The 26,051-nt window shown below is 32.2% G+C and overlaps 1 protein-coding gene across 1 annotated transcript in view; it reads left to right on the top strand.

Annotated features, from left to right (window-relative positions):
* The first annotated feature begins 9,060 nt into the window (after nucleotides 1-9,060).
* Nucleotides 9,061-26,051, top strand: part of Ddr (discoidin domain-containing receptor 2) — a 633,418-nt gene continuing 616,427 nt past the window's right edge. The window contains exon 1 of the mRNA XM_088243797.1: nucleotides 9,061-9,606. The gene's annotated coding sequence lies outside the window, so the exon portion shown is untranslated. The remainder of the gene's footprint in view (nucleotides 9,607-26,051) is intronic.

The raw sequence follows: 26,051 nt of genomic DNA, 5'->3' as shown, positions 1-26,051 counted from the left end.
CAGCAGGACTGAAGAGGAAATTGGCAGGGCATGTTGCGAGACAAGACCCCACAAGGTGGACCCCTAATTTTTTAAGATGGAGACCTTGGGAGAATAAGCGAGGCGTCAGAAGACCTCAAAAAAGATGGTCCGACGACATAGCTGCTGTACGGGGTAAAAAATGGCTGCAAGTAGCAATCGACTGAGAAAAATTAAAAATTATGGAAGTTATAATGGAAATATATTCAGCATGGAGAACAGAAGGCTGAAGAAGAAGTGCTTGATTTAGTCAAGCAGATGGGGAATCAATTTATCACGACTAACAGATATTGCAACTGACATGAAGAAACCAATGGAGAATAGAATTTAAGCCCCCTTAACATACCCAGATTTATTCTAGAGGTTTTGAGTCCGTTTCCAGATACGCTCATTGCAAAAACAAAATTAAAGCTTTGTAGGGTCTTCGAGTTTGCCCGGAAATGAATGCCCACTGTTAGCGAACCTACTATCGTATTGAGAACAATGAAAAAACGGAATAAAACATTTTCTGTGTGTAAACAATTGATTACCAAATTATCGAATCACCTAATTATTTAACATCTAAATTACCGAAGACATGCACGGATGTCAGCCATATTGGTCAAATCGCTAGAGACATCGCTGGACAGCTAAGGAAGTAGTTTACACAATCATATCCCCACTAGTAAGTAAAGTGAACACTGTTCAATTCATAAGTGGTAACACCTTTAGTTACACAATCAGATAAAACTGTCAATCTGCTACAACATTTAGTTCAATTACTCAATTCATGCAGCCTTATCTCCCAATTTATAAACAACTGTTGTTTTTGGTAAATTTGTTTTTTTTTTTTATATACGTATCTTTTGATATATATTTATGGTTTTTTAGTATAAATTTTTGACCAACTTTTCATTTTACCAGTCTGTTTTTTGGTTGGCTGGAAGATATTGATTTCATCAATAAAGTACTTGAAGTTTTAAATAAAAAATATAAAAAAAATACAATTACAGAATGCAGTTTGGTTGGCCACAGTGACTGCGACATAAAGTCCAATTTAGTGTTTAATTTAGTTCTATGCTGTTACTCTCCGTCACTATTTATTCATCATGTAATAAATACATTTCAACCCTCAACATCGTTCTCTGAACCTCCAGCTGGGTAGGAGCTCCCATGCATCCACATGCATTCATTCAAACAGCTTGAATAAACCGTAAATTGCTTTAAAAAATCTTTGTTTCTCACGACGACGGTGATAAGGTACATTAGTTCATTAGCTTGTTCCCGGTTACCTGCGAGAACCAAGTCCGATCGGGCAAACCAGAGCCGTTGCCATCCCTCCACTGGAAATTCTATAACAGTTCATACGGAGCAACATTTTCGCTTGTTGCAGTTTAAAAGACAACCTGATTTAGACATTTATCAAAAAATAAAACATATCAAGGACAATAAAAAGTCAAAGTTCACAAATCTTAAAATCACCTTAATCAAGATAAAAACCTAGCTGGTATGAATGCTGGTGTCTTTGTGTACGTATGTGTGTATATATATATTCATGGATGTGTATATGTGTATGTATCAATATGTGTATACTAGTAAGTTCATATTTTATTTGTCTGTTCTTTCTTAAATAATTGCTGTGTATTAAAATGTAATTGCCTAACTTAGAACGAGGTATGTACTATGTACCCTTGTTAGCTGGGCAGTATCCAAAAAATGTATGTAATATTATAATATATAAAAATAAATGAATAAAGTAAATAAATGAAGAAGGGAATATTAAAGTCTAGGCATATACGGCTAATAGTGTCATTGACTTGTTTAAATGATCACTTTAAACACTTTATAACATGCATTCCTCGCCTCTGTTGAGATATCTGTTTATATAATTAAGTGTCTGATAACATGCCACTGAATTCATTAATTACAAGTATATTTAATTGTAAAAAAGCTTTATTTTTCACTGATAAATAACCAAATATAAAAATAATAGATAATGACACACATAAAATTTTTTTAAATGCCAAAAAATACCTTTTTTTAGGCGGAAGTAAATATCTTTTCTGTCCATGAGCTCGTGGATTGAGAATACAGTTATGTATGTTAAATAGAACCAGAATCCTGAACGACTGTTTTGTTCATCATTGGGATTGTCATCAATCCTTATAATGGATGCTAAAATACGATCCGAAACATTGGAAAAGAGTGCAAACTACACAATCGGGACTCTTATATTTGCAATACTATTAAGGATTTGACAGGTTCGACTTTTACTCTATTCGGCTGTATACCTACTTTGCAAGTAAAACATATTAATTAGTCTTTAAATTTAAAATTCGTGTCACATATTTGTAGCAAAAATATATTAAATCATTATCGATTGTTCTAGATAAAACAATAATTGTAAATTAGATTGTTGAAATTACTAATGGGTGTACATGACAGGCGCTTTGGCGCAGTTAGTAAATCGGCCAACTGTGAAACTGGCGTCGCGGGATGGTTTCTTTTGTTGGTCTGAGTGATATTTTTCTTAACTTCTGAAACTGAAATATTGGAGTGTAAAACCAGCTAATAATTATTTTTATATTTTGTACTAAAATTTTACTGATTTTGTAAAAAGTATTTTTGTCGGTAACCTGCTATTGAACACTACGGGGCCAACGCTCTTCTCAATTTCTAGAGAGTAGACATGGTTTCGAAAATACTCGTCCAGGGTTCTGGTACTATTTCACACACAACACAATTTTTTATGCGTCTGGACATAGACTACAGGAACAGATCATAACCTTTGGAAATGCGTTGATCGCGCCAGTCACCAGATACCAGATAGACGGTCGAAATTTGCGTGTTGCTATTTATTTATTTATTTATTTATATACGGCATTTCTGCCATTTACATATATGTGGTATAAAGAGTGCTTAGAAATAAAAAGATTAAAAATAAAAAAAAATCGAGTATGAAATATTAATATACTCGTACTATACACATTATTAATTAATTGAAATACATACATATTGCGTTATCTTCATTTACTTTTCCACTCAACCTAGATACAAATGAATGCAATTACCTACCTTGTACTGGGATTTTTCCAACCTTAATGTTCGAACTTCTCTCGCGGCAGGCTTTATCAGATCCTGTAATAACACGACACAATAAATTTGAATGACTTATTGATAGCTAAAATAACTTGTTAGCGATCGCGCTGAGAATATCACGATCACATGCACATTCTATGACAGTTCAGTTATTATTGGGTCGGAGAGAAAAATATTGTATCCACAGTAGTAACTTTTTCCTGTTAAAGTTTATTCATATACCAATACAGTTATTTCTATTTTTATATATCTTTGGCTTTTATATTTTTATTTTATATTGAATATGTTTTGTAACTTGAATTATATAAAAAAAACTTTTATTTTATTGGTTGGTTCGAAGAAATTGCCATTTGGCAATAAACCCGTCAATGGACAATAAACATTATGTAAAAAAAAAAAAAAAACTTTTGAAAAAATAACATAATTGCAACATTCAAACTAGGGCTCAGAAGGTAGCAATAAATTTAAAGCCGCAACCTAGTAAACGTGCAAGACACAGTACATATATTAAATGTGGCGCAATTTCTAGACTACCATATTCTTAACAGTTTCATCTCTGAAAATATCGAAATATTTAGTGATTCCAATACATATTTTGAATGTATATATATGTTTTATAATACAGTAAAACCTGCCCAGACTTGGGAATAGTCCGTTGCACGCGATACTGATCAACGTAGAAATACCTACAAGGAAATAAATATGAAAACCTCGCTTTATAATGTTAAAGGAAATTGTGGAGAAAATGAGTATCGGCTAAAAATAGCTATCGGGGCTTAAAAAAATATACGAGTAGAGAGGACAGCGGAATGCAGACGTATAGATCCCGGGAATAAACTGCGATAACAGGAAATTACAGTTGTTAGAATCTTTGTCAATAACGGATTATTATTTAAATTTTCATAGATTTGCAGTGTTGCTAACATTGGTACCTCAATGTTGTCACACATTTTAAAATATGTCATAAACTCGTGAGTTCCACTAGTTCACACATACGAGAAAAGGACGAGGAACGCTTTTTTTGCAGCCTATCTTGTAATAGAAGAGGCAATTATTGGTAATACAAGATTATTTCATTACCCTACAACCTGTTTCCAATTTAACAATTCACATAATTCTACAGAGTGCTGCTGTAACATTAGTGACACCTGATTTTGGTCAGAATGTCAAAAGAAGAATTGAAAATTGAATTTAAATTTATTGAACTATTTCAATAACAACAACATTTTTGAGAAGGAATAAAACCTTAAGATGTTGCCCAGTAGGTTAGGTCTTCCACGTTTTCTGCGCCCATCAACATTCGCATCGTAAATCTTTTTACCCGTTCTTTCACTGTCCACCCGTTCTACACGTCCAAGCCGACTCAGCACTTCTTTCTTAATTTAGTTGGTAGCCTCAGCCTTACATAGTGCACGAATTTCAACATTATAATTGTCAACCCTTCATTTATTTATTTACCTTACAAATTCACGGACAATGTCCAATTTAAATAAATCATATAACGAAAAACAATAATAATACAGTAAAAAATAATAGAATCAATACAACAAAGAAAAACACAGACAAGTTATAACATTAGACAGGCATTATGGTATCCAGGTTCTACAAATATACAGTCAATTTATTAGGAATATTTTTTCAGTCCATTTGTAAAAAACCTCAATTCACAATCAAATAATTAAAATCTTGATTTTTATTTACAAATCTAATCATTCTGGGTACAGGCGCATGGAAAACACAATTAGTCTTATGATGACCGAGGAACAAAATTTTCTTCTTTCTGAGTCCACCTGAAGGAACATAAAGAGATATTTGTTGGAGAACAGTCGGGACGTCAAATAAACTATTGAGTATTTTAAACATGCAAATTAAATCTGCATTAAATCGACATTGTGGAAATGTAGATATATTCAAGAAAAGTTCCATGTCGGTATAGTTATAGTAATCTCTTGTGATTCCTAGTTTGTATGTAATTTTTCTCATAAATTTATTCTGAACTGATTTGATGCGATTTATTTGAGTAACATACGAAAGAGACCATATTACAAAGGCGTATTCAAGAATGGGACAAACCAATGAGCAATAAGGTGTTTTTAGAGTTTTTGTATTTTCAAAATTAGATGCAGCTCTATAAACAAATCCAAATTATTTAAGAGATTTGTTAATGATATAGTCAATGTGTTCATGAAAATCATATGAAAAATCATACATAGTTTCACAAAATATCTATTTACCTGAGATTGCACCTCGAGGGCATGGCATGGCCAAATACGAGTACAACGAATGCTTGCAAATAGACGCGTCAAAAGTCGGAATAATCGGGGCGCTTGCATGATCAGATGAATTATGTAGCGAAAGCGAGGTCCGCATGTAAATACAGAGTGATGTGGGTATCGTATTCTCTGAGCCTAACACTATGCGGAAAAAAGCTAGATGTTTTTTTTGTTTATTTGCAAAATTTATAAAACAGTCCTCTTCACTAGAATAAACTGTTCGAAGGACTGATTGAAAAAAAAATTGATTTGAAATTTATTCACTTAAATAAAAAATTACGGATTTCATTCATTTAACAAAATATTTTTTCTTTTTTACAGAGAGCCTCCCAGGACTCTACCAGCTGCGGGTGGAGGTGGGTTGTCTCCCTTAATACTGAAATTAAATATTAACATTTATACAGGATTATCTTTAAACCCTGTCACATCCGAAACCACGATGATCAGTATGGGCAAGAAGACATATTAGCATATTTAAAAAAATATTTAGAACAAAGAATAAAAAAAAAATAATATGTAAAAAAAAAAATGGTTGCCTAATTCTGCAGGGAGAAGCAAGAGGGGCGTGGCCACGCGGTCGGTGGTGTATCAGACTTTCGCCTCCCCCTCCTCGTTTCTCCCCTGCAGAAGTAAGCAACCATTTGCTTTTTTTAATATTTTATTTAAAAAAAAAATATTTCTTCTAAAAATTTATTTTATTGTGCCAATATGTCTTCTTGCTCATACTGATCATCGTGGTTTCGGATGTGACAGGGCTTAATAAACATCCTGTATATGTACATATTTCTTAAATTCTTCCTCCATTGGTTTTCACCAAAAATTAGCCAATTATGGGTCGTACGATTTTTGAATGGCTAGACTTTCGTATATTTCTTTCTCAAACAGTTCGAACAGATGAGTACTTTTTTAGAGTTTTGATATCATCTTCACCATCATTTTTTTTCTGCACATAAATGCGCATTGGGCACTGCATTAGCACACCAAACAAACGCGTAGCGTATCTTGATAATTGTTATTCTGAAAGAAAATATTTATGTGTTTATTTATTTTAACACTTTATATACATATACAGTTATACAATTTATATATATATAAGACCGGCCATATTTTCTTAGGGCAATTTTTTTCTACCTATCCAAACAATTCAGTTTGAGAAAATATGTATTACGCCTTAAGTTTCAGTTAAGGGACAATGGAATACTGCAGTTCAAATATCCTTTCAAATCAATATTTCACGTCCACCCTGCCAGGAATCGAACCTAATACCTCAAGTAGGCGAACACGCCAACCACTACCCAACGAGGCAGATTTATCTCAATTTGATTTACCATAAGAGCAGCCATAGCAGCAGAAAACACTCGTCCAGAGTTCTGGTTCAATTTCACGCAAATATCTGTATTTTTCATCCGCCTGGACACAGAGATTGCATAAAATAAATATATTTAATCAAATAATTGTTTTAAATTCAGTAGGCAGTGTAATCTATTCCTTGTTGTTTTCTCTGCAAGGATTTGGATATATTTCAAATATAATATCGCTACATCATTTTCATGTACTTAAGATGAAACTATACTATTAATTATGTAATTATTTTTTATTATTTCAACTCATTGACTGCGAGTGTTTGACATTTGTTTTCATTCTATCGTAACATTTTTTTATCTTAATTTTCAGTGAATCATTATTTAAAATAGAATCACGTTATCAAATGTTTCATGTACGCTTATTTAAATATGTATCACTTATGTAAAAATTTTACTGTTTATAAAACACATTAAATAGTACAAATGACATAATGAAAAAATATTTTGATAGAATCGAATTATTGAGCCGAAATTAAAAGATAAAACAAATTATTGAATGTAAATAAATAATTGTAAATAACTAGTCACTGACTTTTCTTTGTCTATTGGTTTACCCATCACTTCTTCAGTACACCAATTACACTGGCTACGAATACACATTTGGCTAATGTACAAGTCACTGCACAACTCTCCTCCGGAACATCTAAAAAAAATGTATTCCAGATGAACTGGCTGACACATGTCTTCCGCTTAGATAGGCTACATTACGCCAATAGGAAGAGTTATTGAACTTGCACTCAACCAGCGCATTAAATTTGGTGAACGCGCATTTGCAGTCGCCGGCCCAACGGGATGGAATGCTCTCCCAGCAGAAGTGCGAAGCTGTGAGAGTGCAGTGATGTTTCGGGAAAAACCTGAAAAGCGGAATCCCGTGTTTTATCCATGACCGACATGAAATATTTGTTTAAAGGCAGTTTTACCTGCATTAGTTTTTATGTTCCATATACCGTAGACAGCTTCAAGATAGACTGTTTCCCACGAATGACCTTTATGTTAAACAATATTGGACATTAATATTTTTCCCGTCTCTTAGGGATTTTTTTGTTGCAGGGTTCTTTTGCTCTTTTAACTTTCAAAATGTATTATTAATGTATATTTGTGTTTTTTAATGCAGTAGAACTCCGATTATCCGAACTACAGTCATCCGGATTGCCAAATACCCGGATGGTTACGAGTATTAGGTAATAAAAAAAAAAACAATTTTAATTTAATCGTTCAATCAACTTTGCTAGACATGTTTTAGTAAGTTTTGAAGTGATTTCAATTCTCTGTTTTATTCTAAAAGCAAAAAATCTGGCACTCATTAATCCGGAGAATTGGAATTTTCCAGTATGTGTTTAAAAAAAAAAAAAAATTTCATTGATAAACACTTACGGATTACATACATTTAAAAATATATTTTTACTTTTAAAATTCACATTCTATTCTTAATAATAATATTTTTAACATATTTTGTAAAGGTTGTCTGAGTCTTTTGTTTAGTTTTGTCTGGTTGTTTATTGTGTTATTTCAGTCTACGGTTTATTAGTCTCGATTCTCCTTTTCTCGTTTTAGAAGGTTGTATATTATATTTTTCTGATATTCTCGTATTGTGTTCATGTTTACTACAGTTTTTTTCAAGTTTTAATTCTTCGTCTACATCATTAGGTAATTTATGAATAAATTTGAAGGATTCCAGTTTAAAGAGTTCAGTTACATTTAATTGTTTAGTTTGTTTAAACAGTTCTTTAGTTGCTGTTAGATAGGGTAGGTAATTTACTAACTTTAATATTTTATTTTGCTCTCTTTGCAGTATGTTTATGTCATTTTGATTTCCTGTTTCCTATAGTGAATAAATACTAAATATAAATAAAATGTTTCTTTGTACCTGGGCTGGCACCTGAAGCGTGGGACTGATCACCTTACCACCACGTAACTGAAGATCGCGATGCGCTGCATTTGGCTTACTAAGACAGGGCTTTGTGCACCATGGGTCGCGGATAGGGTGATGATTTTTAATTTCAGAAGCCAAATAGGGTTGCACAACGTACAACCCTATGTATCTGCCCAATAACGATATTAGTTACTTAAAAAAATACATCGATCTGATTTTTCTCAAGGTTTGGTGTTTTGTACTGTTTTTCTCACCCGAAATATTGCTTGTCAGAAAAACTAAGTATTCAATTTAATTTTCTGCTGTAAAAGGTTTTTCAATTGTGTCCTGAATACCTTCATAACGAAACCGAGTGAATTTGTCAGCTTTCGTCAGACGTTCGTAGATGGCACTAACTTAGCTGAAGTTAACTTGGTTCCCAACTCCCTTCGTTGCAAACGCGAAACGCGACTTCAGTTTGAACCGCGTTAGGCCGGTTGTCGGACGTGCTTGTCGCTTTATAGCAACTTGTTTTCAAACATCGCGTGTCAACATTACGAAAAACTATCTACTCGATAATATGGTAGTATAAAAATCGTTATTTTAACTGACGCAGTGTGAAAAAACCTTTACTCTTTAATGAGTAGTGAAAAATAAAGTGAACAATATTTATCGAAAAAAATTGACGATTTAAATATTAAAAAAAAAATAGTTTTATTATTCGTATACGAAAAGTATAAGTTTTCTCTGAAGTGTGTGTAATTAATTGATAAAAAATAACACGTTATATAAAAAATATCTATCTCAATATCATAGTGGTGTTAATATTAATTAAGACATTATTAATCTGTGTGCGTTTTTAAATATATACTACTGAAGTGTTCTAAGTGCTTCGATTTGAAGTGTGTGTCAGTTTTGTGATCAGACAATAATTATAAAAGTTCATATAGACAATTCAAGTATTCAGGATTTTAAACCCAACTGACGAACTAGCCCATCGTGTTATGATTAGAAGCATGAGGTAAGTCAAATGATTTAAATATATTAATTTTCAAAACTTATGGGCAGCCAATAAAAATGACATTTTCATAAACGCAGATATTTTATAAAAGAGATGGGGAAGCCTAGACAATTCGTCGCTTTAGTGCGTTTGTGTCCAACATACCATTTTTAACGAAATTGAGTTAAGTGTACAAGAGTTCTGAGAAAGCCTTTATTGATAAAATTTAAAATGTTTTTTTTTTATTCTTTAAGGGTTTTTTTTTAACGAATTTTGTCTAAAGTTGTGGTCATTATTTATGCCTATTTTGTTAACAAATTTAAAAGCTCTATTTCTGCAGATTTGTGTTTTGATCTCTTGGACAAAAACAAACCGAAGCAACGAATTTGCAAGGCTTAACTGTTAACGGATGACAGTGGTCAATTTGCAAACTGTGATTTTTTAAATTTGTCTAAGAGAAGTTACTAGTATTGAAATGATTTTTGAGAATTCCTGACTGTTACTTATTATTTTTTATATATTTTTTAACTTTGTACGCTGATGTACGTAGATATTTAATTTTATTAAAGAACCTGCATTTATAAAATTATAAAAAAGTAACGCATGCCAAACTCCATTAAACCAAAAGCTCCGTGTTGAAGGATACAAAATAATGAGAAGTGGAACCTTAGTTATTATTGTAAATACAGACAAAAGATTCTAAATAAATCCTCATTTTTATTATTGTGAAAGAATTATACATGTTATGTAAAGTTTAAACTTATAATATGATGTGATAGTGATTCAAATAAACTACAGAAAAATATTTTTTTAAAATACTAAATCAATTTAAAATATCTACTTCATTATAATATTTAAGTAAATGATAGTTTATTTATTATTATTGTTGTTAAATATATGTTTTCAAATATAAATATTTTAAAAGTATAAAGAAAAAAATTAAAGATCGGCATTTAGATACTCACTTGACAATATGAATGAAATTGATACCCGAGCAGCTAGCTGTAATAAATTTACTCAAGAAGTTTTTAAGTTCGATATACGAATCACACATAAATAAGTACTAATTCATTATCATTTTGTACAGATCAAAATTAAGTTAACTATTATAGGAACCTCGAATAACTAACATATAAAAATAATAAAACAAATATTAAGAGACCAAAAAATGTTATCATCTATATACGGAATATCATTGTTATCATAAAATAAATATTTATGTTTGCAGAAGATTAATTTTGTTATTTTAAGGATTTTTTGGAAACTTAAAAAAAAAATCCGGCTCGAATTTTGATTTAATAAATAAAATAATTAGTTATTGAGAAAAAAAATTGTGTATTTAAGTAAAAAAAAAATACCTGTAAATCGACCAAATAAAACGCTAAAAAAATATGTACCACCAAAATATGCCCGGAGTAAATGGTTGTGAATTTCTACGAATTTTCTGTGGTATTATAAAATCTACATAATTCAGTTATTAGCATTGCTGAATTACTTGTTACCTACAAATTTATACTAATACCTTGTAAATATTTTTACTGAACCCAAAATTACAGGTTTCGATATGTTTTCTTACTTCCCAAAGTAAAAAAAATATTTGATTTATAATTTATGTTTTATTTGTGCTCGGTATGTATTTATAATTGTTTTTAAATGGTCATGAAATGAGACGTTATATAATTCTCAAAAAAAATATATCGTCTTATTTCTTGACATAAAAGAAGATATGTAAATTCTCTAACAAAAGAAATATTATTGTAATAATGTTAGAATTTTACATAAGTAAATAAATAATACTGCGAATCAAAATCGCAGATGTTCCGAAGAGTTTTATCCGAGATAATCTGGTTATTTATAAATCTTTTTTTATCCTATCTTCTCTCGTTCGTGTTTTTTCTTTTGTAATGTTCCATCTTTTGCTTTTCCGTTTGCGATATTTTCTTTCCATAAAGGGCCTGTCATTTTATCCAAAGAAGAAATTTTCCTCAGCTTTTTGTCTAGTTTCTCCGTAAAATTTCCTCAAAAGATAATATAAATTCATTGTTATCATTAGATTTTTTTGTATGAATCCAATCGGTTCATATTTAGATTAGTTTAAAGTCTTTAAGTTCCTAAATTCATTTTTACTACCAATCAAAAAAATATTTATCAATACAAATACTCTGTTGGAACATTAAAAAAAATCAGGCCCGATAGAGGTACCTTAATTCCTACTCTACTATTTATAAATTGGAAGTAAAGAATGTTTATGTCCATATATTGCACAAGAAACACCTTTATGTCTGCTGGTAACGACAGAACTTTTAATATTTCAGTATTTGAATGACATTATTGCATTTGCGATTGCCAAAAGTATAGAAACTGCCATAAAATTGCATTCGAAAACAAGTCTTAACCTTTCTTTCTTAACCCAACTTTTCTGTTAAGGTACTTATTATCTTTATCGAGCAGTTTTCTTGTTACATAACTGAAAAATAAGTTTTTCCCGTCGGTGACCAACAAATATGTTTGCGATCTAATTCACATAGCGCTATTTTAAAACAACTTAAAATATATTTATGTATTGTGTGATACGATTCAATAAATTGTTGTATTAAATTTCGACATTTTTTGTTTCAATCATTTGTTTTGATGTATCGAAAGACAGTTTTTTCGCTATAAATTCACAAAACTAAACATTTTTTCCAAATAAACTGTAAAGCTTTATGAAAGTCTAGGCATTTAAAGGTATGAAAAACAATTTTTTGGTCTGTTTTCATAATCTCAAAAAAACTTAATAGTTAAATAATGTTGATTAAAGAACGTAATTTATGCCTTGCATTCAAACTGTACAAAAGCTTACTATCAATATGACCATATAAAAACGATTTCCAGTTTGAAATACGTACAATTGATTTAATTTTACCATTATTTTAAACCCATGTTACCCCATGCAGTGCAAGGCTCATCGTGAGTCAGATAATTGAGGCTTCGTGGCAAAAAGTGGACTTTAGTTTTGACCTCCTCGGTTCGAGTCCCCGCACTGTAAATTTCGTACATTGAATTTCATTTTAAAGCACTACGAAAATATGCGATGAAAAAATATTACTAAATTGATTTTTTTAAGATATCGTGCATCCTTGTTTATTTTATTTAAACACATATTTCTATGTAAAGAATACTTCTAGAAACTTGTGGCGAAATTGTATAAAATATGTGTCATCTTTATGCATAAATAAATAGCTTATTATGCAATATCTAAGTATGACGGTATTACGATTAACTTACATGTGCTCCGCTAAAATCACTTATTTTTAAATTTGTTTAATAAAATGAAAATTATGAATACAAGAGTATTCATAATTTTCGTATTATTCAATTCAATGCATTATTGTATGATTGAATACGTATTAGAAATAATTCTAATAAAATTACTGAGAAACGAAATGACAACCGTTTTTATGTAAGTTTTCAAACTGCCTTTTCAAAAAAAAAATTAATCACAAAACAAACAAAATTTGAAAGTTTCAGTGTTTAGTTTTAGTGATCACTTTGCATACTGAGAGACATTCACCCCTTTTTATTAAAAAAAAAACCCCTTTCTTCATATCTCTCATAGGGTGTTATTTAATGAAGAAAGAAGGTGAAATTTTAAAAAGAAGTTATTATATTTCAAAGCAGTTCTCAATATTTATAGAATTGTCTACCAGCATTAACATCTTAAGGTTAATAATTCAGAACTCGATTTTACAGATTAAAAATACTGTTTTTTAAAATGAGTTTTATAAGTTACCAACCATATTTTCTTTTCTTTGCGAAATACCTTTCCGTATTTTACTAAGCGTCGGCATGTCTTAAATCTTCAGATAACTGGGAAGGCTTTAAAATTCAGAGAAGCTAGGTATCATTAACTGGAAAGAAACATTGTTTTTCGAACGATGCTTCCACGACAGGCGTATTTAAATTACAAAGTTACGCATGAGACCGCGGAAATTAAAAAATAAAAATTATTCATTTAACGTTTTTAGCAGCGATTTTTGAAAAAGAAACCCCATATTAATTTAACGGTTCTTTGTAGGTATCGTGAAAAGTAGAAGGCGCATAAATGAGGGTATTAATCGCCAACCCGGCTAAATCCAAAATCTTGAAAAAGTGAGATGTTAATTGAAACTTATTCAGAATAAAATTGTTTCTAATATTCATGACATTATCAGTTATATATACGGCTTCATTTATGAGTATCTGATTTTCAAATTATAGGATTTGTTACAAACATGGCAACCTCAACTCGAGTATTGTAAAGTTGACAATCTTCAAAATTAAATTTATTATTCCACTGTTGTTCCTTGACGTAATCATAATTATTCCATCACAAGTTACAAATAAAATATGACCAATGAAACAATGAAAAAGTCCAGTGTTTTTTAAAGATATTTTTTTCCTGTTAAACTATTGAACCAAGTCAAAACTTTTTTAACAAAAAATGTGTATCGGATCATCAGCGTTATGATTTTTTAAAGTTATGTATTGCTTAAACGAATTCGAGTTTGACGTTTTAAGCTCTCTTCTTCTTCTTCTCGGTTAGTTCTGCCGATTGGTCCATTGACGGTAATGACACTAAACAATTTCCACAACTCTCTTAGCATTGGTTGATTCATATGAACTAGTGTCGTCGTTCAAAGTAGTTCGTGTTATTTTTTTAAAAATTCGTTAATTTTCAAGAAACTCTGCGGTAAAATTTAATGCTCTAATTATTACCGCGTATGAGAAAATATTTTTGTATCCAATTTCCCATAGGGCTGAAGTTCCTAATTGAAAAACCCTTCTCTAGATATTTGTAATAATATAGTATTTTTGAACGGCTTATTTTCCACTCCACATTAGGCCTTGTGAATGCTTAATTTTCGTTATATGCTTAGTTACCAAATAATAAAAAATATATATATCTAAGAAAGAATAATAACTGAAGAGGCATGTATTAGTTTAAACTGGCACTGAAATGAGTTCTTTTTGGAATTGTTGGGTAGTTTATGCTGAAGTTATTTTAAAATACTCCAATAACTACTCTCCAAAATTAATCTTAAAATCCCATTTTGCGTGACAAGAAATAAGCATTTATTCCATCTGCCAGCTTGTAGCACTAACTATGCACGACACTCTTTCCTTTATCGTTCTTGCTCTAACTATAATGTTTTTTTTATCTATTGATATATTTTACATACCCCTCAATTTATTTAAAAACAAATTAAGACTTATTATTTCTGGCTGCGATACGATCCCACTTACTATTTACTAAAGCACACTCCTGAACACTTACTCCCACACTAATACACATAAACACACATCTACATTTACTCTCATACAAATACACATCCTTTTGTTGTAACACAATTTAATACTTTGTATGATTTTTATTTAGAAACTTTGCTGGTCTGTCTATAAACTGTATTAAAAAAATGTTATTATATCATTGTCGACTGTTTGTTTCTTTAAAATAAATAAATAATAAAATTAAAGTTTAATTTATTAAAAAAAAAAATTCTTAATATTTCGGTCGTTGCTTAGTGAGTTTAATCGTAAAGGTTGGCTGGAAAACACAAGCTAATAAATAAAATACTTTTATTGTGTAAATAAATCGTTTTTATTTCAGTTCGGTATGAGAAAGAGTAGACTTCATAGTAACTAGTAACCTGCAACTGACGTCCGGAGAGTGTTTGGGATTTATTCCCAAAATGCATTTGGCCAGTTAATCTCGGATATTGGAGTAAGTTGTTTTGAAAACATCTGGAAGTATCGGCCATATTGCGCGATATGGGTCTGGCATTGATGCAATAAAACGATGAAAACTCTCCCAGTCGGGCGTTAAGATCGACAAACTGAATGCAGAAATATTATATTAAGAGGCCAAAAAAATATATGTAACGAGACTGATAAAAGTTTCAGCTCTCTTACTTCACAACAGTCAACAGATGGAAGAGTTGAGGAAATGTGGATGTTCAAACATAGGCAGAATGGTGAATGTTACACAGTGTGTGAAGTTGCCACTTAAGCCAGTTAATGATAGGTCATAAGACTCCCATATTCCCTTCTCAAAAACGTGTTCCCTCTCTGTTGCAACAAATTTAATTATTCATGAAAATAATGACAAATTCATAATTTTTACTACTTTTAAGTAGCTTATTTTTATTGTTAACACAAAATACTTAATATTTTGTTGCAACAGAGAGGGAAAACATGTTTGTGAAGGGAATATGGAAACATTCAAGTTTGTAAGTAAAAATTCTTGATAGAAGTTTTTTTAATATGGAAATAAAAGACGAGAGAAACTATATCCAGTGACCGGTTTTATCACTTTCGCGACATCTTCGAGACTGGTATCTTTATTTAGGAGATTAATGTATTAATTTCAAACAAAGGTAATAGAGAATTTAAAATTATATGAAAGTAAATTAAATAAAAATATTTTTGTCTTACGGATCATTAACGAAATTTTTCCAGTTAACTAATGAGTTGATATAATGCTATTTTAATGAGTTTAAGTATTGCATATATATTATTTTGGATGTAATATGGAAGTCTAGGCATTTACAGGGCTGATAACCTGCCATTGGCTGGTTTAAGTGGCCACTTTACACACTGTGTAACATTCACCATTCTACCTAGACTTCCATGTTCCCTTCTCAAAAATGTTTTCCCTCTCTGTTGCAACAAATTTAATTATGAATGACTCCTTAGGGAGGAAATCCCGTCAGTCTGCGAGCATTTGGACGTACTCAAAACATTGTTTATGGAAGCGTTGAGGAAATGTGGATCTTCAAACATAGCCAGAACGGTGAATGTTACACAGCGTGTAAAGTGGCCACTTAAACCAGCCAATGACAGGTCACAAGCCCTGTAAATGCCTAGACTTCCATATTCCCTGCCAGTCTGCGAGCATTTTGATATATTCAAATCATTGTTGGAAAAAAATACTTTGTCGTTGCGCATTGGAAATAGGTTATGCGTTTTACACAAAATTTTTCACTAGAAACAAAAAACATCACAAAATGAGAAAGTTGCAGGTTTTTTTTAAAAAAATTTTTGCCGTATTATCAGCGCTATGATTTTTTAAAGTTATTTCCATATGAAATAACTCCGCGTATGACGTCAGAGGTTCTCCTCCGCTAATTCTCGATCAGTTCTGCCCATTAGATTAGTCAATTTACGCAAGCAAATCGGAAATCTTCCAAAACTCTCTTATCATTGGTTTAATGATCCTCCGTGGTGTAGTGGTCAAGAAGCTTGACTCGCGCACGGAAGGTTCCGGGTTCGATTCCCGGTAAGAACACAAAAATTAAAATGTGATTTTTCTCAAGCCTGGGTGCTCTGTGATGTAATTCACCACTGTAATCCTGGCCTGTTGTGGTGCAAAAAAAAATGCAAAAAAAAAATGTAAATTATAAATGTAAATGACGTTATTCAAAGTAGTTCGTTTTTATTAAAACATTTTATTAATTTTTTCATACATTTTCAGGAAACCTCGCCTCACAATTCAATATTCTAATTTTTACCCCGCGCTAGAAAACAATTATTGTCTCCAATTTCCCGTAGGGCTGAAGATTCCCATTAAATATAATCATATCGGAAAATTGTTTTTTTTTACTAAATAATAATACATTATGGTATGTTCATGAAAATTGATACGTTTTAAGTTTTATTGTGGATATGAATTATTAAAATGAATTGTTCGCCATTTTTGTAGTGAAAAACAAATTGAGTAAAATGAATGCATATAGCCAGTTTTGAATTCGCAGCGACAATTTGGTATCCTTAGTAGTTAATTAGATATAAGAATTGTGGGACTGAGCATTGTTTGTACTATCTCCCAATAAAGTAATATTACAAAGAGTGGGCGTTACTACGTAAACTGGTACTAGGTACACGTACCACAATCAGTTTTAAAATTAGTAATCTAATGCATTAACAAGACTTGTGAATCAGATGATGTAGATACCTTCTCAAAAACCCGATAATATTTTTTATTTAATTTGAAGTTATTCTGAATCGACGATTCTTCGAACCGATTGCTCAAATTCCCCCTAATGGAAACAAGTGATGTATTATATGTATGTATTATATGTCTGCATATTACTAAAACCTACAAAATTCATTCCATCAACCGTATTTTCAAGGCAGAAAAATGGCGTACGAAAGTACTTACGATTCTCCAAACTGTTTCGATCTGTATCAAATGATTCGTGAAATCAACTGTTATAAATTTTACATGTAAGTATTGTGAAAGCATTTTTAGTATAAATCAAAAGCATATTCACAAAAAAACTGTTTTTTTGTCCGCCTCGTGGTGTAATAGTCAGCGTGTTTGCCTAAAATATTTAGTTAAAAAATGTGGTCTTACAATAAAATGTTTCACAGTCCCTTGACTAGCACCCGAAGCGTAAATTTATTATCTTACCTCTGATGTAACAAAAATGATTAAGATACGCCGCGATTGGTGAACTGATGCCGTACTCTATGCACCATAAGGAGCGAAAAAGAAATGGTGATGGTGAAATGTATTGTAAAAAATAATAATTTCAGTTTAATTGCCATAAAATATTAAAGCTTAATATTAAGCTATATAATATAAGTTTTTTTTTAATATTTAATATTCCCTAAGAATTTAACTTTGGTGTTTAAATTACAAATACTTTTACTCGCAATGTGTTTGTTAAAGTACTTTATCGGACAAAGTTCCATCTGAATTTGATCGCTACCATAACGTTTTCATTTTCATTATTAAACCTTAAGTGGAACTCGTTCTGATAAATTAACGTGAAACTATTCTCTGAAGGGCTAGAAACTTTTAACCTTTAAGAGTTTCTACGTTTTCTTAAAAATATCATTAAGACAAAATGGCGTAAGTGAAAGACCGTACCGTTATTTTAGCAGCATACTCCATACGCAATTTAAAATTCCTGTAAAAAATTCACTGCCCGGGGTTAAGAGGAAGAAAGCGTTCGTATGGATTGAAATATTCAGAGTGGTAAAGGATCTTTTATTTTTAGAAAAGCCCTCGGCAGCCGATCTAGCGTGGATTGGTTCAGGCATCAGGTTTTCTTTGTTGGTGAACATTTACCATGGAAAAGTGTTTTTTGATGGCTTTTCCAGGTAAAGAGCAGCGACATGAATCGGCAGTTACCGCTTCGCTTACTTCCCTAAGGGAGTTTTACTTTTCTTAGCAAAGCTAAGTGTTTTTGTTTCAAAGTTTCACGGTCATTATGAGTGCGTAAATAAACAGAAATAGTCATATTCGAGCGGGCGCGATTGGCGGTACTACAGACTCGATATAATAAGAGTCGGCTCGGAAAATTTGACTTGGTAATGAATGCTAAATTTTGAACGTTCGCTGTCTTTGAATTTGCTATCGACTCATTTCAATTGCGGAAAACACGTACAGGAAATGTGTCGATTCAAACAAGTGTGAACATTAAATAAGCAGATTCTTGTTCTTTGAGTGACTGCCTACCGCTAACTGATCTATGCAATGCTACATAAGATGAACGTTTACCTAAGCGGCAGTCAAACAAAAGCGTTGCTGATACATAAAGCATTTTATCTTCCTAAAAGTGTAAAACTCATAAGCTGCAAACTGCGATTGTAAAGACAAGACTTCACGCTCTCGGTTTTAATATTCGCACGGAATAAATTCATTCCTTGTGTCGCCAGTTTTATAACTTCTATCAAAGGGACCACACACTTTTAAGTAAATACCACCCGTACTGCGGCTGGTGTAGTTAAAATCATTATGCGTTGTAGCTTGACGCTAAATTAAATTATCTACTTTGAGTGATTAATGAAGTTTAAATCTTTGTCGCAAATGTTATTAGGCGTTCTTCATAAATTGATATTGTACGTATACATTTGAATGAATTTATACTCTTGGAGTTTATACTATTCTGTATGTGTGGGTAGTAGATAAGTATAAATTATTATTTCCAATGCATGAACTATTAGTTTTGGATAGCAGTTACGAACATAAAATAAAAGATAATGCTCTGCGGCACTTGGAAACAGAAAGGCACTATCTTATGCAATGGGAAATCCAAGTGTTAATATACAGAAAAATATAAAATACAAACAAAATAGTTAAATAAGGTACATAAATTTTAAACTTGGAATTCGGAATGAACATAAAACTATAGACCTTTTATATTTATACGAAATTGTAAATTGCATATGGAATAACCCAGAAATATCTTTTGGACTTATTTAATTCTCAAAGTTTTCCTTCGGCCCACGGGATATTTAACAACCGCCGCCCAGGACTCGGCGTTGTTGACCACTTAGCCGTCTCCATAGTCAATGCTTCCGGATTACGTGGACGGCTAGACGCACGAATACATCTATACTCCAGGAACTGGACATAGGAGAGAGACTAACATCCATATGCGAGAAAAGAATCCTGCAGTTTTTCGGGCATATATCCAGGAGGAGCTCCGATAGTTTGGAGAAAACTATTCCCCTGGGAAGTGTCGAAGGGACAAGGTCGCGTGGACGTCAACCGACAAGATGGAGCGGCACAGTCGCTGGATTATCTGAATCATCACTGACGAATGCCTATAGAAGAGCACAAGACCGTTCCAGATGGAGGGAGACTGCTTACAGACGAGCTATGCCTGGGGTCAGGCGTAATCACCATCCTCAGACATGAGGCACAGACTGAAGAGAGAGATCGGATATACATTTAATGTAGCATATTGTTCCGATAGAACCAAAAATTTTAACCTCTTCGAAGATGGTAAATGGTAATTAAACCATAAGTAAAATTAATATTTAAATCACTAACTTTTTAATTTTCTAGTTGTATTACCTTTAAAATATTTTGTTATTTAATTTGGTTTTTATGATTATTTTTAAACTTCTCCTGAATATGTCATGCAATTCTAAGGTTTAAATGTTATATTTTTTGATTTTGGGTATGTTTAAAAAAAATCATTATATGATGTTCATATTGTGCTCTAAATGTTAATAAATTCACAGTAGCCAGGCTATTTATAGACCTGGGCTCGGGGGGCGAGAACTATTCACGGGGACCCGTCATAATAGATCTTCACAGATTGCAGTGACGTCAGGAGCTTGCATAGCACTGACCCCCCCACTAGGAATAAGAATATGTTAATAAAATCAAATCAAACAATAAAACACGTTAATTCAAATAAATTTAATATATTTAACAGAAACGGCGAGTGTATACTTAAAATTAATATCGAAGTCCAGGCATGTACAGAGCTTACCAGCCATTGACAGGTTTAAGTAATCAGTTCATTTTCTATTCTGCCTATGTTTAATATAAATATTTTTTTGGATTGTTCAATGCGTCGGTTTTTTGGAGTAAAAAATGGATAAAAAAGAGTGAAGAATTTTAATTTAACATGTTTTAAAGTAAAGAATGGAAGAATTTTAAACCTTACTGGATGTCAAAAATAAAATAAGGAATAATTTGAAAAAAAATATATTTATAGATGACAACCATGAAGTTTCGCATGAATAAATTGTCTATGTTTTTATGAATGTATGTATGTGTATGCGCATGGGTGTATGTACGTATGTGTGTATGTACATGTGTATATATGTGTATATTTATATATATGTGTGTATATATGTGTATGTCTGTATGTATATGAATCAAAATGTGTATCCGAATAAGTCTGTGCTCTATATTAATTTGAAAACTATTATAATATATTAAAATGTAATTGCCTAGCTTGGAACGGGGTATGTACCCTTGTTAGCTGGGCAAAGTGAACATGGAATTGTATTTTGATAAAGAGTGTGAAAAAAATAAATAAAAAAAAGAACAGGACAGGGTTAAAAGGAAATAAAAAAAAATATGAATCAATACATTTTACGAAACTATGTTTAGTAACATCTATCAGGAAGCTTGCATAAAAATTTAAATTAGGCGCGCATAAAAGTTGAATTATACCAATTTTATGACGGTCTTAGTATTCCCGGTACACACGCTCATAAATAATGAGCAGAGCGCGTATATGAATACCGAATCGAGAATATTCGTTATATTTCAATTTGCAATATGGACTTGAACATCAGTTTACCCCTACCTTCATCGCGATCCCTCACAAAGCAATCCTGTCTATTATTCTCGACGGCCCCGGGTCTAAAGATACCTTTTGAAACCTAGGATTGGTTTTTGACCGACTAGCTCGTCAATGCCTTTGAATCAAGGTACCGAAATTTGCGCATCATTAATACTGATAATCCAGCGTTCAATTCTGAATATTAAATATTCAATTGCTTTATTAGGCGGTTTATCAAAGGATTGTCACGAGTAACTTTAAACTAAAAAGGTACCTAATAAAACTAAGCGCAAAACTGTATCAGTGAGTAGTAAGACCTAATATTAACCTTAAAATGTAATTTTATTGCTTCAATAAAGTAGAGATCTTTTCAAATCTATACACAAATATTTTTTAATATGCTCATTATCATCCTTCGTTCCGTGCCCAGTGGTGCATTGGGTACTGCATTTGTTAACCAAATGCAGCATAGCTCAATCATCGATAACATAAGGTTTCAAGTGCCAGTCCAGGAACAATTTTTCTTTTTTCAAGTTTTCATTTCACTTCCACCTAGCCAGAAACGGAACCCAGCAATGGTAAGTGAACGCGTCAAGCACTACACAACGTTATCGAAATGAAAACACTTGTCCAGGATTCAGTTTCTTTTTCAGTAATACTCGTAGTTTACATATAAAAATCATCGAATTTAACCAATCAAGGATGGCAGTAGGTTCTTAACGTACATAACTTTCTTATTAGAAAACGCAATTGCAATTTTTCTCTTATTTAAATCTGAAGCATTCACAAAAAGCTTGTAAGTATACAGTAATAAAAGAAGTAAAATACAAGGGTAAATAATTTTTATCTAATTTTTCTTTTACTTTTTATTGAGGTTCAGTTGACTAAGTAAATTAGTGCCTTATACCCATTCTACTATTGAGACAAGTGTGAATGTTAATATTGGGATGGTATTGAATATTCAATTGAGACGATATATTTCGTATCGGATACAAATAAAAGTTTATTAACGTTTGTAGTCTGTCTCATGTGCCGCACTGTGTATGCAGATTTATAGATTTCCGGTATGTTATCTGTCACTGTAACGAATCCCGAGTATTTCAGACAAACGTGGAATATTTTCTATCGCCGAGACCGGGTAATATCTTAATTCTATCACATTTTAGCGTCAATAATACCGATGACAGATGAGAAAACGAATGTAAGTTGAAGGATATTATTCAAAACGGTGATCGTGATTCAAATACTAAGTATCGCGGCACAATAGACAGAACTCATTTTATATGTCTACAATGCTTAGAATAATATATGAAGTCTGATATAATTACGGCATTAAAACAAAATATTTATTTTCTAACGAAATTATGAAGTTAACTTTTTAATGAACTCTATAAACAAAATTTACATCTACTCATCATCATCTTCATGCCATGTCCGCTACTTAATTTGAGCATATGGTATCCACGAAGATTCTTCGGGGATCTTTGTCGGCAGCCAGCTTCTGTATATCTTCCCAAGTCAGGTTCGCGTCCCGTATTCTGACATGAACTGCCGACGAACAGTCCAGGACGTCGAGAACCTGACGCCTTGTAAAGAAGGCGAGCGTGGTTATAGCTCTCAGGCATCCGCAGTATATGGCCCAGCCAACCGCATCGCCTCCGCTTGGTGACAGTTGTCACCGGAGTTTGCTGCGTCCGTTCTCTTATTACTTCATTCCTCACGAAGTCAAACAACCGCACACACAAGATTCTTCTGAGACACCTATTCTCAAAACTAAGTATTTTGCTGTTTGAGCTCTAGTGAGGTGCCATTTGCCACGCATTTGGTTTTTTACTGAGTAAATATCCGATCTCCAGACATCCTTCATACGGTTGAATGCGGCGCCTGCTATTCCTGGCCGCACTCCCAGTTCTTTTTGAAAGCTGCCACTTTCCGTAACATATACTCCCAGGTATTTGAAACTCTCGACCCTTTCGATGATTTGGTTTGACAGAGTCAGGGGTCTTTTGGACATCAAGGCATGAAGTGTTACACCGTACATGGGTTTTTGCAATATTGATTTTGAAACCCATACATGCGGAGTACCTATTTAGGCCAACTACAGTGGCCTGAAATAATATAACATCTACTTAGAAACAAAATATGATGCAAGAAAGGTAATTCTCAAATATCACTATATTTGATTGCCATTACATGCTGTACAGATGTTGAGTTGGTTTATCTAGAGGCAATAAGACCAAATTTATAAGTTTTCAGTAAATATCAGGCAGCTCTCGAAAGCCGTGTGTTATTTTTCCAGCTGAATGGAATGTAAATCTGGTAGTGATTTGCATTTATTCCTTAGCGCTATTGATTTTTCTTTAAGCAGCGCTGTGCGTTCAAAAAACAATTTTCTTCCCTTTGGAGTATATTTAGCGGGATTATCGGAAGCCTTAACATGAACAAGAGTTAGAATTAGCCATGTATGTTATTTAGGCCTAGATATAAATGCCGAGTGTTGAGTGTTATTACGCCCACTTATTCTACCCACGATCAGCAATGAATGCCATTATTTCATCTAAGCTCCCACTTTTTTCCACACTGGCGGTAAATTGTACCCCTATTGGGAGTACATAATATAATTTTTACGAAACATAAATACATTCTTCATACGCGGTTGGCACGCCGTTTGGCAGTTATATTGTGAAATTGTTCTACGTCACGAACGTTTCAATAGGTATTTTCTTCAATCATACACAACATATGCCACAATACTGTGTTTCAGCTTGTAGGGGGCGGAGATAGATACTTGTGCTAAAGCTGAAATATGACACAAATACTCGTAAAAGTTACTGATGGTTTTATTAACGAATTGGCTAATTAAATGACTTAAAATTATACTCCGTTTTAAATACAACAGAATTCATCATTAAAAATACAATAATAATTTTTTTTTAAAAGATTATAAATAATATAAATTTTATATTTGAAGCTCCAACTTTGTTAACATATTACAACAGAGATTAAGAACACTTTAGAGAAGGTAATATAGAAGTCTAGGCATCTACAGGGCTTATGATCTGTCATTGGCTAGTTTAAGTGGCCACTTTACACACTGTATAACATTCACCATTCTGCCCATATTTGAACATCTATATTCCTTTAATTCTTTCATCTGTTGATGTTAGTGAAGTTAAAAAGCTAAAACCTTTATTTATTTGGGTGAGATTCATCTGATTGAATTAAACCACCATCCAGGTTTACGAGTTACGTAACCTTTGATGAAGAAGCTTGTTTGCTTTGAAACCGGTCGAAGGAAAAAAAAATAAAAATTAGCAGTTAAAAACACAGTTGTTTTAATTATTTTATTGTTTTTTTTTCCATTTATTTTATTCAACTTTTTGTACATCATATTATTTGTACATTGGCGGGCTTATTTCCAAATGGCATTTTTTTCCAACCAACCAAAAAAATAATAGCTTTATTTTTATAATTCAAGCAACAAAACATATTCGATAGAAAATAAAGATTAAAAAGCTAAAGATATATAAAAATAGAAATATAAACGTATTTGTTTATAAATTACCTTAAATCAGTACTATTACTCAATGAGAAAAAGAAAAAAAGAGGAAAGAGAAAAAGAGGAGAAATTAAGGAAGAGAAAAGAGATGTTTTTTTAGACTTGATTTAAACAGAGATACTGTAGTTACATCAAAAATATTTTGAGTTTGTCCAAATTTTTGTAGACAAGGACTGGATTCAACTCCCTGGGGAGCTGTTTATATTAACATATTACAACAGAGATGAAGAACATTTAATATATATAATACCTTATATATTACCTTTTCTTAAATGTTCTGAAGTTACATCTTTGATGGTGGATAGGAGATGATTCCACAGTTGAGCCGCATGGATGCTATATGAGTCAGAGAAGAAAGAGGAATTGTGGATGGATATTAAGATACTGCTTTGATAATTAGAATGAAGAGGTAAATCATGAACTGACAAGCGTTGAAATTTTTCAAGCAGATATAAAGGAGCGTTAGGAATATGAAGTACAATGAACAGAAATGAGAGGGAGTGATATCTCCGCTGTCTAATTTTGAGCAATTTCAGTTGCCTATGATAATCAGAATTGTGGTCGTATTTCCTCAGACCAAATATGTACCTTATGCAAGTATTCTGAAGTCTATTACTAAGGTCATAACTCGGTAGTCAGATGGCAGAAGGGACCATCTGTAATTTTCAAAAATGTTTAGGAGAGCTGAAATATGACTCAATTTCATAACTTCAATCCACAAACCAAAATATTTTAGAGTTATTTTTCAATAATAAATTACTAATCTAAATGGTGCTGTTTTTTTTGTTGTTTTTTCTATGTTTATTTACGGAAATATTTATTAAATCTTTCAAAAACTAAAACATAGAACA

Source organism: Micrasema longulum, unplaced genomic scaffold (genome assembly GCF_059751315.1).
Source record: "Micrasema longulum isolate JH-2025_06_02 unplaced genomic scaffold, ASM5975131v1 h1tg000234l, whole genome shotgun sequence".
Lineage (NCBI taxonomy): Eukaryota > Metazoa > Arthropoda > Insecta > Trichoptera > Brachycentridae > Micrasema > Micrasema longulum.
The sequence above is the reverse complement of the archived record's forward strand: the minus strand, read 5'-3'. Positions and strand labels throughout refer to the sequence as shown.